The following is a 12,557-nucleotide window of genomic DNA, read 5'->3' as shown; positions in this document are numbered from 1 at the left end:
AAAATGTCACTCAAATGTCACTCTGGCACCTCCAATGTCACCAGGGATCTGCATCTGAACAGCTCCCTCCTGCCCTCCACCTCCATTCAATGTGCTGGGAGCTGAGACACGCAACTGACATGCAGATGTCTGGTGTGCGCCCATCTAAACCACGGCAAGAGGAAATGGCTGTGGAATTCCATGAGGCATGGGAGAGGCATCTAAGCCCCCTCTAGCCTCTGGACTGCAAACAAAAAAGGAGATGCCTTGCTTGATTCAGATGGAACACTTCCCTCAGCAGGGGGAAGGCAGATCTCTCCCTGTCCTTGTGTGGGTGCCCTGCCTAAAACTAGGACATGAAAAGGTGCTTCTTGGACCTCATATTTTTTCTGATATGAGGAATGACAGTGCTGGAAATCAGTTTCCTTCCCCATTGCAAGGAAGGAATATCAGTGACTGCTTCAGTCAGATTCCAAGTCCGTTCCCCTGGAGGCTCAGGGACTTGTCAAGAGCTCCCTGTGCTGTTAAGCTGGGCTGGGCTCCTGGGCCCAAGGGGAGCTCCTGGAAAGCGGGCAGCACTGCAGAGAGACAGCTCTGCCCAGGAGCAGCTCCTCTGCACAGCACAGCAGCAGGGCTGGGGGCACTGCCTGCAGGGTACAAGGGCAGCTGAGAGAAGGGAGGGAGATGTTAAAGGCAGTGTGGAGAGGGGGATGCTGAGAGCTGACTGCAGGAGAAATCTTCAGAGCCCTGAACAGGGTAAGTCTCTGGCTGCAGGGCAACACAGCTGTTGTTCCTGATGCCTTCTCCAGATTTGCTGGCAAATCCCACAGCCTGTAGGAGCTTTCAGGAGGACTCTCAGAGTTTCTTTGGAGAAGAAAATGACAAGCTCCAGGGCAGGGACTACCTGCCAAAGCTGTCAGAGGGACAGGACATGAGGGTTCTCTTTCATGGGGCTGGCTGTAGGCTGTGCAGCCGAGGTGCAGGCAGGGGTGGCCAGGGCTGTGGTGCAGAGCAGGGTCCCTACTGTGCCCCAGGGGCTGTGTGCTGGGGCAGGGTCTCTGATGCCTTCCAGGCTCAGTACTCAGCCTGCCTGGGGAGCTGCCCAGGGCACTGCGGGGAGAAGCGGTGGGTGGAAGTTTATACCTCCAGTACTGTGTCCAGTTCAGCACTCCCCCATACAAGAGAGACATAGAACTACTGGAACAAGTTCAGAAGAGGGCTACTAAAATGAGATTATTAGATGACTGTAGCTCCTGTTGTATGAGGACTGGGTGAGAGAGCTGTGCCTCTTTAGCTTTGAAAATAGAAGAATGAAGGGAAACCTCATAAATGTATATGAATATCTGAGGGGAGGGTGTTGAGAGCATGGAGCAAGTTTCTTTTCATTTGTGCCCAAAGACAGCACGAGAGACAATGGGCACAAACTGAAGCACAGGAAGCTCCAGCTGAATATGAGGGAGCACTTCTTTACTGTGAGGGTGACAGAGCCCTGGAATGGGTTGCCCAGAGAGGTTGTGGAATCTCCTCCTCTGAAGATATTCAAAACCTGCCTGGGTACCATTCTGTGCAATGTGCCTTAGGTGACCCTGCTTGGTGGGGGGATTGGACTAGATGATCTTCAGAGGTCCATTCCAACCCTGGACATTGTGTGATTGTGTGAAGGAGGCCTCCTGACATGGCAGGACCTTGCTGCTGCCCAGAGGTTGCTGCCTAAGGCAGGCTGCTCACAGCTCCACAGCACCCCAGGGCATCTCGGGGGGAGATTCCTGACAGGGAAGACCAAGGCAGGAGCTTCCTGAAGGGAAAGCACTCTCTAGGATCTCTGCTTTCACTTTCCTGCTAAGGGGGCAATCACTGGGATCGTAATGGAATTGTCAGGTTTGTATCAGTGACTGAACCTCAGAGATCATTACACTGAAATAGAATTGCGGGTCTGTGAGAAACCTTCTAATTTCCCTTCACAGCCCTTAGCCTACAGACAGCACCAAAAACATCTTCATTGTTTCTTGTGGGATTGTGGGATATCCTGCTCAACACTTGCAAATAGGGAGATGCCTCTGGCTAGTGGGCACCTGAGATACGTCTCTGGTGCACTTTACCAGACACTGTAGGAAAGTACAAACTCCTGCTGAGCCCAGAGAGGATCTGCCCGATCTCTGAGATAACTTTAAACTCAAAAAAAAAAAACAACCAAACAAACAAAAAAAAAACGAACAGATCTCACAGGGAATCTCACAGGGAAGGGGCAGCGTGTCTTGTTGAGCAGCTTTCTGTGAAGAATGGTAGAGGTTTTGCTCGGATAAGTCTCTAACTTATCGCTGTCTTTTCCTCCACGGATAGGCAACCATGTGCAGAGGCAGCAAATGTCCAACAGCAGCTTCCTCACAGAGTTCCTCCTCCTGCCATTTGCAGACACACACGAGCTGCAGCTCCTGCACTTCGCGCTCTTCCTGGGCATCTACCTGGCTGCCCTCCTGGGCAACGGCCTCATCCTCACAGCCGTAGCCTGCGACCACCGCCTCCACACCCCCATGTACTTCTTCCTCCTCAACCTCGCCTTCCTCGACCTGGGCACTATTACCACCACTGTCCCCAAAGCCATGGCCAATTCCCTATGGGATACCACGACCATTTCCAATGCAGGTTGTGCTACCCAGGTGTTTATGTTTGCTTTCTTTCTCACAGCAGAGTTTTATCTTCTTACCATCATGGCTCATGATCGCTATATGGCCATCTGCAAACCCCTGCACTACGGGACAATAATGGACAGCAGAAACTGTGCCAAAATGGCAGCAGCTGCCTGGGGCAGTGGTGTTTTCAATGCTGTGCTGCACACAGCCAATACCTTTTCCCTCCCCCTCTGCCAAGGTAATGCCCTGGACCAGTTCTTCTGTGAGATTCCCCAGATCCTCAAGCTCTCCTGCTCAGATGCCTACCCCAGAGAGATTGGCCTTGTTATGTTCAGTTCTTGTTTATTTTTTGGGTGTTTTGTTTTCATTCTTTTCTCCTACGTACAGATCTTCAGGGTCGTGACTAGGATCCCCTTGCAGCAGAGCCGGCACAAAGCCTTTTCCACGTGCCTCCCTCACGTGGCTGTGGTCTCCCTGTTTCTCAGCACTGCCTTTTTAGCCTACATGAAGCCCCCCTCCATGTCCTCCTCCTCCCTGAATCTTTTGTTGGCAGTTCTGTATTCGGTGTTGCCTCCAGCAGTGAACCCCCTCATCTACAGCATGAGGAACAAGGAGCTCAAGGATGCGGTTTGGAAACTGATGACTGGAGGTTTTTCAGAACCAATGAAATGCCTGCCTTCTTTGGTATATCAGTCATAATACAACTCAATACAGGACCAGATATAGTTCTTTTTCTTTGTTTTTCTTTACTTCTAATATAGTTGTCCACAAAGAAATGTTTTTCAAACCCTTCCATTTCGGTATCTACCTTGGGTGTCTCCGAGACTTGGTATAAGTAAGGTGTATTTATAGTGTGTTTGAGATGTATTTAAATAAAAGAAAAGACCCTGCTGTGACTTGCTTGCTTGAGATCCTTCCTCAGAGACATGTGGTGGAGCTGCAGGGGGACTTGGCTGTGTTCAGAGGTGGAAGGGGAGAAGAGTCCTGGCACAGCAACACTGCCAGAGAGCCCCAGGGCTTGGTCTTTCCTGAGCTGCTCCCCTTCCACACTCTCATTCGGAGTCTTTGTGTTATTGTGAGGACTGATTGCTCTTGTCACTTGCTCACTGTGCTGCTGTGTGGCAGTCACGTGTCCAAAGGCAGGGCAGGCCAGGGGCACTTCTCTAACACAGCTGGCTCCGTACCAGCATCTCCAGCATAAAGGGGGATCGGCTGAGGGCAGTGCCTGAAGGCTCAGCTCTTCTCCCAAAGCTGGTCTCATGGATATTTCAAAGGGACGGACTTGGACAAGGCTCCTTGCTTTGTTTATTTCTCTTCTATTAATCTCTGACTCTGAAGAAGGCCAGGTACCTGTGCACATCCTCCATGACCAAAGAACCACTCATGTGGGAGGCAGTCAGTGGCAGTGTCCCCCTCGTGCTAGCTCTGCTTTCCCAGCCTGACCAGCACGGCCCTGCAGAGTGCCCCCATGGCTCCACGGAACACAACCCCCTTACTCTTCAGAGCAGCACTGCCAGCTCAGGGAATGTGGGCAGCATGGGCAGGGGCTGCAGGAATGACTCCTCAGGTCAGCCCAGACGTGCTGGGCTGGGGCAAGGCTGTGTGGGACATGGGGTGTCTCGGGAGCAGAGCTGGCACTGTGTGTGTGCAGTGGTGCTGCCTGAGGAGCCCCAGGGCCAGCAGTGTGGTGCTGTGCTGTGCTGGGGAGTGAGGCTGGGCTGGGGGGCTGAAGGCTCCCTGTGGGAAGGAAAAGGTTTGGAGACAGGGTGGAAAGGAGGGAGAGGAAATTGCAGTAGAAGAGAGGCAACCATTCATCTCCCGTTCTCCATTTGCTGCTTTGGAGCCATCCCAGCCTGAGCTGTTCTGCTGGGATGGGCTGGGCTGTGAAAAGGTCAGGGAATTTTGGAGAGCTGGCGAGGGTCTGGACTGGGCTGGCCACCTGGTAGGAAAAGAGAGGACCAGAAGTGCAGAGGTTGGGCTGGGCCCTTGTTCTCTGGACACCCTGGCAGATGCTGCCCCAGGGCAATGGTCCCAGAGCAGCCCCTCACAACCACCATCGCGAGCACTAGGCTCTCACCCTAGCTCACACAGGTGGTTTGTTCCTCCAGCTACGAACACTAAATGACTACATCTGAAGCCCATGTTTGTCTTGTCCATCTGAGACAGCCTATGGTGTGGGCGTGGTGAGATGAACTTGAATGAGCCCAAGTGCCATCAGCTGTTTCTTAAGGGTGCCATCATATCCAGTGGGACAGACAGAGTCTCAAGGTCAATTCCCATTTGGAGGTATGGTCCTCTTGAAAACCAGCTGAATAAAGCGATGCATCATGAAAAAAACAGCTGAATAAAGCAATGCGGTCACAAGTGGTGCCCCTCAGGGGCCAGCCTTGGGCCCAATGTATTTCAACATCTTTATCAATTACATAGATGATGGAATCGAGTGCACCCTCAGCAAGTTTGCAGATGACACCAAGCTGAGTGGTGCGGTCGATACAGTGGAAGGAAGGGATGCCATCCAAGAGGGACCTGGGCAGACTGGAGAAGTGGGCCCATGAGAACCTAATGAGGTTCAACAAGGCCAAGTGCAAGGTGTTGTACTTGGGCTGGGGCAATCCCCAGTATTTATATCGACTGGGAGAAGAAGAACTTGAGAGCAGACCTGCATAGAAGGACCTGGGGGTCCTGATGGACGAGAAGAAGGGCATGAGCCAGAAGTGTGTGCTTTCAGCCCAGAAGGCCAAGTATGTCCTGGGCTGCATTAAAAAAGGGGACTCCAGCAGGGAGAGGGAGGTGATTGTCCCCCTCTACTCTTCTCTTGTCAGACCCCACCTGGAATACTGTGTGCAGGGGTTCAGGTAAGGCTCATGTTGCAGCAACACTTACTAGGAAAACTTTCATGTCAAGCCCTGGCAATATTTCTAACCAGGAACATTAAAACCTAGTGATACCCTAATTGCTATGCTTCACCATGGAAGGAATCTAATCCCTTACGTCAAAACCTACCTTTATATTAAACCCCAAATACATCAGCTGTTACGGTTAATCTTAATCTATTGCTTTTACTAATCCCTAGCCCTTAATCGCTAACATTAAATTGCCATCCTTAACACCAACCCTCATCCCATAACAAAGCACATAATGAAACCCTAACCAAAGATCTAGCTCATACTGTAAACACTGACTGTCTACCCAAAGCAGAACTCAGAAGCATCCCTCTAAAATGCTGCTCAACCCCTAACCTGGAAGGCAAAATCTAATCCCTAAACCCTAACCTGAACACCTGATCTTCACATACCTTGTTCTTGCACTCTTATCACAAAATTGAAGTGGTTTCACCCCATGAGGCTAGGAAGGGTTGGAGAGGTCCTGCAGCAATTGCTTGGTCTTGGAGGAGGTGACATGGACCTGGTCAGGTCATAGGGCTCAAGGAGGAGATGGGTGGGGATTCTCTGCTGAGGTCAGCTGTGCTTCGGGATCTCAGGAGGCAGCAGGAGGCCCATGGCTGTGCAGGTGGGTGTCGGGGAACTTCTGTCTGAGGGCCTGATGTGCCACCTTCAGGCACATGGCTGCTGTATGCATGTGGCATTTAAGTTGTCATAAAGAACTAAGGAGCCACAGACATGCAGCTAGTGTCAATATTTATTTCAAAGTCATTCCTAACCTAGTACCTAACGAAACTTGCATGTAGTAGTCTGCTCTCCATCAGAGAAGCTGAAAAGCCATCAGGAGCTCTATGGCCTTGGATGATGACAACGACCTTGCTTTTATTGCATTAGGAGCTGGGCGTCAAGGAGGGTGCCAGTTTTGGATGTCCTTATAAGGTGTCCAGTCAGAATCAGTTGGCTTTGGTGGGGACTGTGAGGTCACTTCTGCCTCTGGATCTGAGAGGCCAGCAGCAGGAGCATGGCTGGGCAAGGGACTGGGAGGTCCCATCTTTCTGAAGTAGCTGTCGGGTCAACCCTTGCCCCTTGACTGACAGATGGGCTTTTAGGCTCACATGTCCCAGCATCTCTCACAGGCCAGCAGAAGGCACCTGTCTGGCATGGTGCTTGTGTGATGCCCTCTGCCCAAGTACCTGAAAGGCCCATGCAGAACTGGCCTTGGTTGTGTTTTTTTTAAGTGTATTGTGCCTGAGTATATGACTGGAGACAGACAGGTATGTGGCTTGGTTGCTTCTTTCTGAGGAACTGAAAAGCCAGCAGGAAGGCCACGTGGCCTGGAGGACCATGGTGAGGTTCCTTGTGTCCGGTCAGCTGACAAGCCACAGAAAAGCTGATGGGTAAGGAGGATTCCTGTGTAAAGAATGTTTTTTGAAGTGTTGGAACTTTCCTTGGTCATGGGAAACAGCATGTGAGAGAAAACCTGCCTTAAAGCAAAGCTTGGGTGCTGGAGATAAGGCTTGAGAGAGAAGATACGATAGTGGAAGGGATGTGAAAAATCGTCAGAGGTGACCTGGAGGGAATCTATTATCCCTCCATGACATAGTGTTTCAGGGCACAGCTGGAGAGGGTACAGACATCAATGAAAGCACAGAAATGTCAAGGAGTGAGCAAGGTGGGAAAGCAATATGGATGTTTGTAAAATGCAGTGAAACAAGGGCAGGTGCGGAACAGCATAGGACAGCCAGCAGTGGAGAGGGACAAGGGCACTGGGAAGGCGAAACATAGCCAGGAAAACCAAGGTCTTGTCCTCCTGGCTAAGGCAGGTCTCTCTGCCACTGAGGCCTAGGAGGAGACATGTTGTCTTCTTACCACTGGGCCTCTATCCCCACTTTGCACGTCCAAAGGGAGGCCAGGAATTGTCACTCAACTGTCTTTCACTTGGCACTGCATACCACACATCCCACTCCCTGAGGAAGAGCCCAGAGCCCTATGTGAGGGACAGGACCTCTCTGCCCAGGCCTGGCAGCAGGCCTTGGCCTTTCTGCTTGATGAAACAAACCTAACATTTTCTCAGCCTCAGAGCCACCTGCACAGGGCCTTTGCCCACCTGTAATCATGGCCTCCTATTTCCTGCTCTAAGGAGTCCATGAGTCTTTGTCAGAAATGGCCCTTTGCAGGGCCTGAAGCTGTAGCCTGTGGAGAGGAGCCCACGCAGGAGCAGGAGCCAGGAGCTGCTGCCCATGGAGGACCCAGGTTGGAGCAGTGTGCTCCTGAGGGATGGACCCCGTGGTACGGACCCATATCTGGAGCAGTTCTCGAGAAGCTGTTGCCTGTGGGAAGCCCATGCAAGATCTGTTCTGGAAGGACAGCATCCTGTGGAAGGGACCCCACGTTGGAGCAAGGGAAGAGGGTGACCGATAAAGAGAAGTGGAGATGATATGCTATAGACTGACCGCAGCCTCCATTCCCCCACTGAAGAGGGAGGATCAGGGGAAGGTGTTTCTGGGCGTCTTTAGTTTGTTTCTCACCTCTCTAGTTTGTTAGTAATAGGCAATAAATTTTACTATCTGTCTCCCCACTCTGAGTCTGTTTTGCCCATCAAAATAATTGCTGAGTGATCTCCCTCTCCTTATCTCAACCTTTGAGCCCTTTGCATCTTATTTTCTCCCCCTTTCCCTTTGAGGATGGGGAAGTGATAGAGTGGTTGTGTTGGAGCTCAGCCACCCACCAAAGTAAAATCACCGCAACTTGGAAGAGGTGATCCTTGAAGACTAAGCAGCTTCCTTGGGCCCCTCTCCCCTGAAGGGCTTTGTCCCATGGGACTCTACAAAGGAGATGCCCAAAGAGGCCAAAGTCTGCTCTCTTGAAGTCCAGGGAAGTGAGATTGCTGTGCTCCCTCCTTGCTGCACTTAGCATCCTAAACTGCACCATTTCACAGTCACTGCAGCCCAGGCTGCCCTTGAGCTTCACATTCCCCACCAGCCCCTCCTTGTTGCGGAGAACGAGGTCCAGCATAGCACTTCTCTCTGCTATCAATGGAAGAAGGAAGGTATCATTAATGCATCACATGACTTTCCTGGATTGACTGTGCCCTGCTGTGCTGTCCCTCCAACAGATACCAGGGTGGTTGAAGTCCCTCCTGAGGACCAGGGCTTTTGAATGTGAGGCTGCTTCTATGTTTTTTACAGAGGGCCTCACCTGATGGTCTTCCTGATCAGGTGGCCTGCAGCAGACTCCCACTATAATGTCCCCTGTCTGTACCCTCCCTTTCTCCCGTCCAATCAGCACACTGTCAGATCCTCACTCATCCCCAGGCAGAGCTCCATGCACTCCAGCTGCTCACACACATAGAGGCCACACTGAACTGAAGCAACTGAACAAGGTCCTGTGGGTTTGTGCGGTGTGTAAGGGGAGCTTCATCACAGAAGGATCATCACATGGATCAAGGGTTTCCAGCTGGGGATGAGATGCCACAAATGGATAGGTGCACTGCACAAGGGTACCTAACCCCTCCCCATCCCTGCCTGTGTGTCCTATTTGTTATTGGCCATGAACAGAGTTTTCCAGAGGGAACGCTTGCACCTCTCAGAGACAGTCAAACTCTCTTAGGAATAACTGTAATTCTGTATTCAGCCTCTCTCTGCTGTTTCAAAGGGATATTTGGCAATTATTTGAGTTGACTTTAAAGTATGTTCTGTAAAAGTGACTCTTGCTTTGCAGGAACTGTCAGCCCTGGAGCCCCAGGGACATCTCAAGGGAGACAAGAAGTAAAGAGGTAGCAAAGCCTAGGGATGGAGCTGTACTGCTGAGCTGGGCTGGGCTCCTGGACCCAAGGGGAGCTCCTGGCAACCGGGCAGCACTGCAGAGAGACAGCTCTGCCCAGGAGCAGCTCCTCTGCACAGCACAGCAGGGCTGGGGGTACTGCCTGCAGGGGACAAGAGCAGTGAGAGAAGGGAGGGAGATGTTATAGGCAGTGTGGAGGGGGGATGCTGAGAGCTGACTGCGGGGGAAATCTTCAGAGCCCTGAACAGGGTAAGTCTCTGGCTGCAGGGCAGCACAGATGTTCTTCCTGATGCCATCTGCAGATTTTCTGGCAAATCCCGCAGCCTGTGGGAGCTTTCAGGAGGACTCTCAGAGCTTCTTTGGATAAGAGGAGAATGACAAGGTCCAGAGCCAAGATTTCCTTTGAAAACTGTCAGAAGTACAGGACGTGAGGGTTCATTCATATGGGGCTGGCTGCAGGCTGTGCAGCTGGGGTGCAGGCAGGGGTGTCCAGGGCTGTGGTGCAGAGCAGGGTCCCTGCTGTGCTTTGGGGGCTGTGTGCCAGGGCAGGGCCTCTGCTACCTGCCAGGCTCAGCACTCAGCCTGCCCAGGGAACTGCCCAGGGTGCTGTGGGAAGAAGCTGTGGCTGTTAGGAGCCCCCTGCCAGGGCAGGAAAGGGCAGGGTCCTGCTGGTGCCCAGAGCCTGCTGCCTGGGGCAGGCTTCTCACAGCTCCACAGCACCCCCACTGCATCTTTGAGGATATTCTTGACAGTGAAAACCAAGACAGGGACTACCTGAAGGGAAGACACTCTCTGGAGTCTGTGCTTTAACTTTCCTTCCCTGAAGGGCAGTCAGGAGGATCATAATGAAGTTGTCAGGTTTCTATCAATGACAGATGCCCCTGGATCTTTACACTGAAAGAGATCTTTAGGACGATGAGGAACCCCATAGCTCAGCAGGACTCTCCTCCTGTCCAGATGCTGCTCTATGAGTCAGGCTCCAGAGCACCCCGAGGGCATTTTGGAGGAGACTCCTCAGGAGGAAGATCAGAGCAAGGAATTCTTGAAGGGAAGGTGTTTGCATTTTGACTTCTCTCCTCTTGCTTTCCTGGTTGGTAGTGGGAGATGGGAATTTATTTCTACATTTTGATGAAGACCCTGAGAGCCAAATTCTTCTTAGCTCTTGATAGGTATGAGCTACTCCATAACCAGTGAACACACAGAGATATTCCTGAAAATTATACAGGCACAAGTGGTGTCTGCAAGACAGAGTTGAGCACATAGCGGGTGGGATGGGGTCTGTGAGCAGTGGCAGGGAGGATAAGTGGGGAGAGAGAAGCAGCTGCCAGCAGGGACAGCTCAAGGAAGTAGAGACCTGGGCATAGATGGAGAGGGAGCTGCTGCCTGAAACACCAAGGGAGGGAGGATTCAGACACTCCCTGTCAGGCCTGCAGTGAAGGCACCTTCTCTGCAACAATCCCCTGCTCTCCTCTGCCACCCAGCACAGCATTGGCCACAGGGGCTTTAGGGCATGAGCCACCTCCTCCTCAGGAAGACCTCCAGGAGAGGAAAGGAGCAGGTGTCCTGCAAGGTGATGCACAAGAATGAGACTAAGAGTAGCTGCCCTGCAGTGTCACTTCCAAAGGTGGCGTGCAAGCTTTGTAAACTGAAGGCTTCCTTGCACGCCCATCTGCCTTTCTCTGTGTCAGCAGATTGGAGCATTGTGGTATTCTTTCTTATTTGTCCACCTGTGTGGGGGTCTCTTAATCTCTTTGTCAGGGGTACAGGTGGGTGTAAGCTTCTGTTCTGACATGGAATGCTGGGCCCTGCCCTGAGGGCATCTTTTTGGGAACAAGGTGCCCAAGTTTCATTTTAAACTGTCAGACATGCTGTCATCTAGTTGGGAGGGTTGGAGATGAGCTGACTCATTCCTCATTCAACTCATGGAAGGGTAATTTCTGTGGGAGAAGGTGTGAATTTTTCTGAGAAATCTCTCTAACTTGTCCCTCTTTTTTTCCTCCATGGATTGCCAACCCTGCCCTGAGAGGACAGCAAATGTCCAACAGCAGCTTCCCCACAGAGTTCATCCTCCTGCCATTTGCAGACACACGTGAGCTGCAGCTCCTGCACTTCGGGCTCTTCCTGGGCATCTACCTGGCTGCCCTCCTGGGCAACGGCCTCATCCTCACAGCCATAGCCTGTGACCACCGCCTCCACACCCCCATGTACTTCTTCCTCCTCAACCTCTCTCTCATTGACCTGGGTACTATTACCACCACTGTTCCCAAAGCTATGGCCAATTCCCTCTGGGATACCACGACCATTTCCTATGAAGGCTGTGCTACCCAAGTCTTTTTCTCTATTCTCTTTGTCGCAGCAGAGTTTTATCTTCTCACCATCCTGGCCTATGACCGCTACATTGCCATCTGCAAACCCCTGCACTATGGGACAATAATGGCCAACAGAACTTGTGTCAACATGATAGTAGCTGTCTATGGCAGTACTTTTCTCTATGCTGTGCTGCACACAGCCAATACATTTTCACTGCCCCTCTGCCAGGGAAATCTCCTGGACCAGTTCTTCTGTGAACTTCCCCAGATCCTCAAGCTCTCCTGCTCAGATGCGTACCTAAGAGAAGCTGGGCTTCTTGTGGTTAGTGTTGTTTTAGCATCTGGGTGTTTTCTTTTCCTTGTGCTATCCTATGTGCCAATCTTCAGTGCTGTGCTGAGGATCCCCTCGCAGCAGGGCCAGCACAAAGCCTTTTCCACATGCCTCCCTCACCTGGCTGTGGTCTCCCTGTTCATCAGCAGTGGCACATTTGCCTACCTGAAGACCCCCTCCATCTCTTCTCCATTCCTCAACCTTTTGCTGGCAGTTTTGTACTCCATGGTGCCCCCAGCTGTGAACCCCCTCATCTACAGCATGCGAAACAAGGAGCTCAAGTGTGCAGTTAGGAGACAGATTTGGGGAATATTTTCCAGTACTTATAAAGATCCCTGCACTGTCCAATAATGAATACAAGTCCATCCCCTTCCAAGCTTGTGTTGTCTTTGTACTCATTATTATTATTATTAATTACTTTTTTTTTTTAGGGGGTGGGTCATTATTACTGCTTCTGTTCCTTGCATTTGTACATAAACATTTGGATTCCCCCCACTGCTGTGAATGAATAAGCTTGTACTGTCCCATTAGCAGGCCATATAGATGTGCATCTAACACTGTGAGTCAGTGAAGACTCTCTCATGACATCTCAGTAATAAAACGGAATTACCCCAGTGCAATGCCTGAAGGCTGGGACTTCCTT

General features: G+C 51.4%; 1 protein-coding gene across 1 annotated transcript in view; it reads right to left on the bottom strand.

Annotated features, from left to right (window-relative positions):
- The window catches only part of LOC309891582 (olfactory receptor 14A16-like), a gene marked incomplete at both ends in the record, with an annotated part of 49,968 nt that overhangs the window by 11,842 nt on the left and 25,569 nt on the right, over positions 1 to 12,557 (bottom strand). The gene's annotated exons all lie outside the window — the stretch shown is intronic.

Source organism: Aythya marila, assembly GCF_965140915.1.
Source record: "Aythya marila genome assembly, contig: HAP1_HAP1_SCAFFOLD_158, whole genome shotgun sequence".
Classification (NCBI taxonomy): domain Eukaryota; kingdom Metazoa; phylum Chordata; class Aves; order Anseriformes; family Anatidae; genus Aythya; species Aythya marila.
This window is presented reverse-complemented; position numbering and strand designations above follow the sequence as displayed.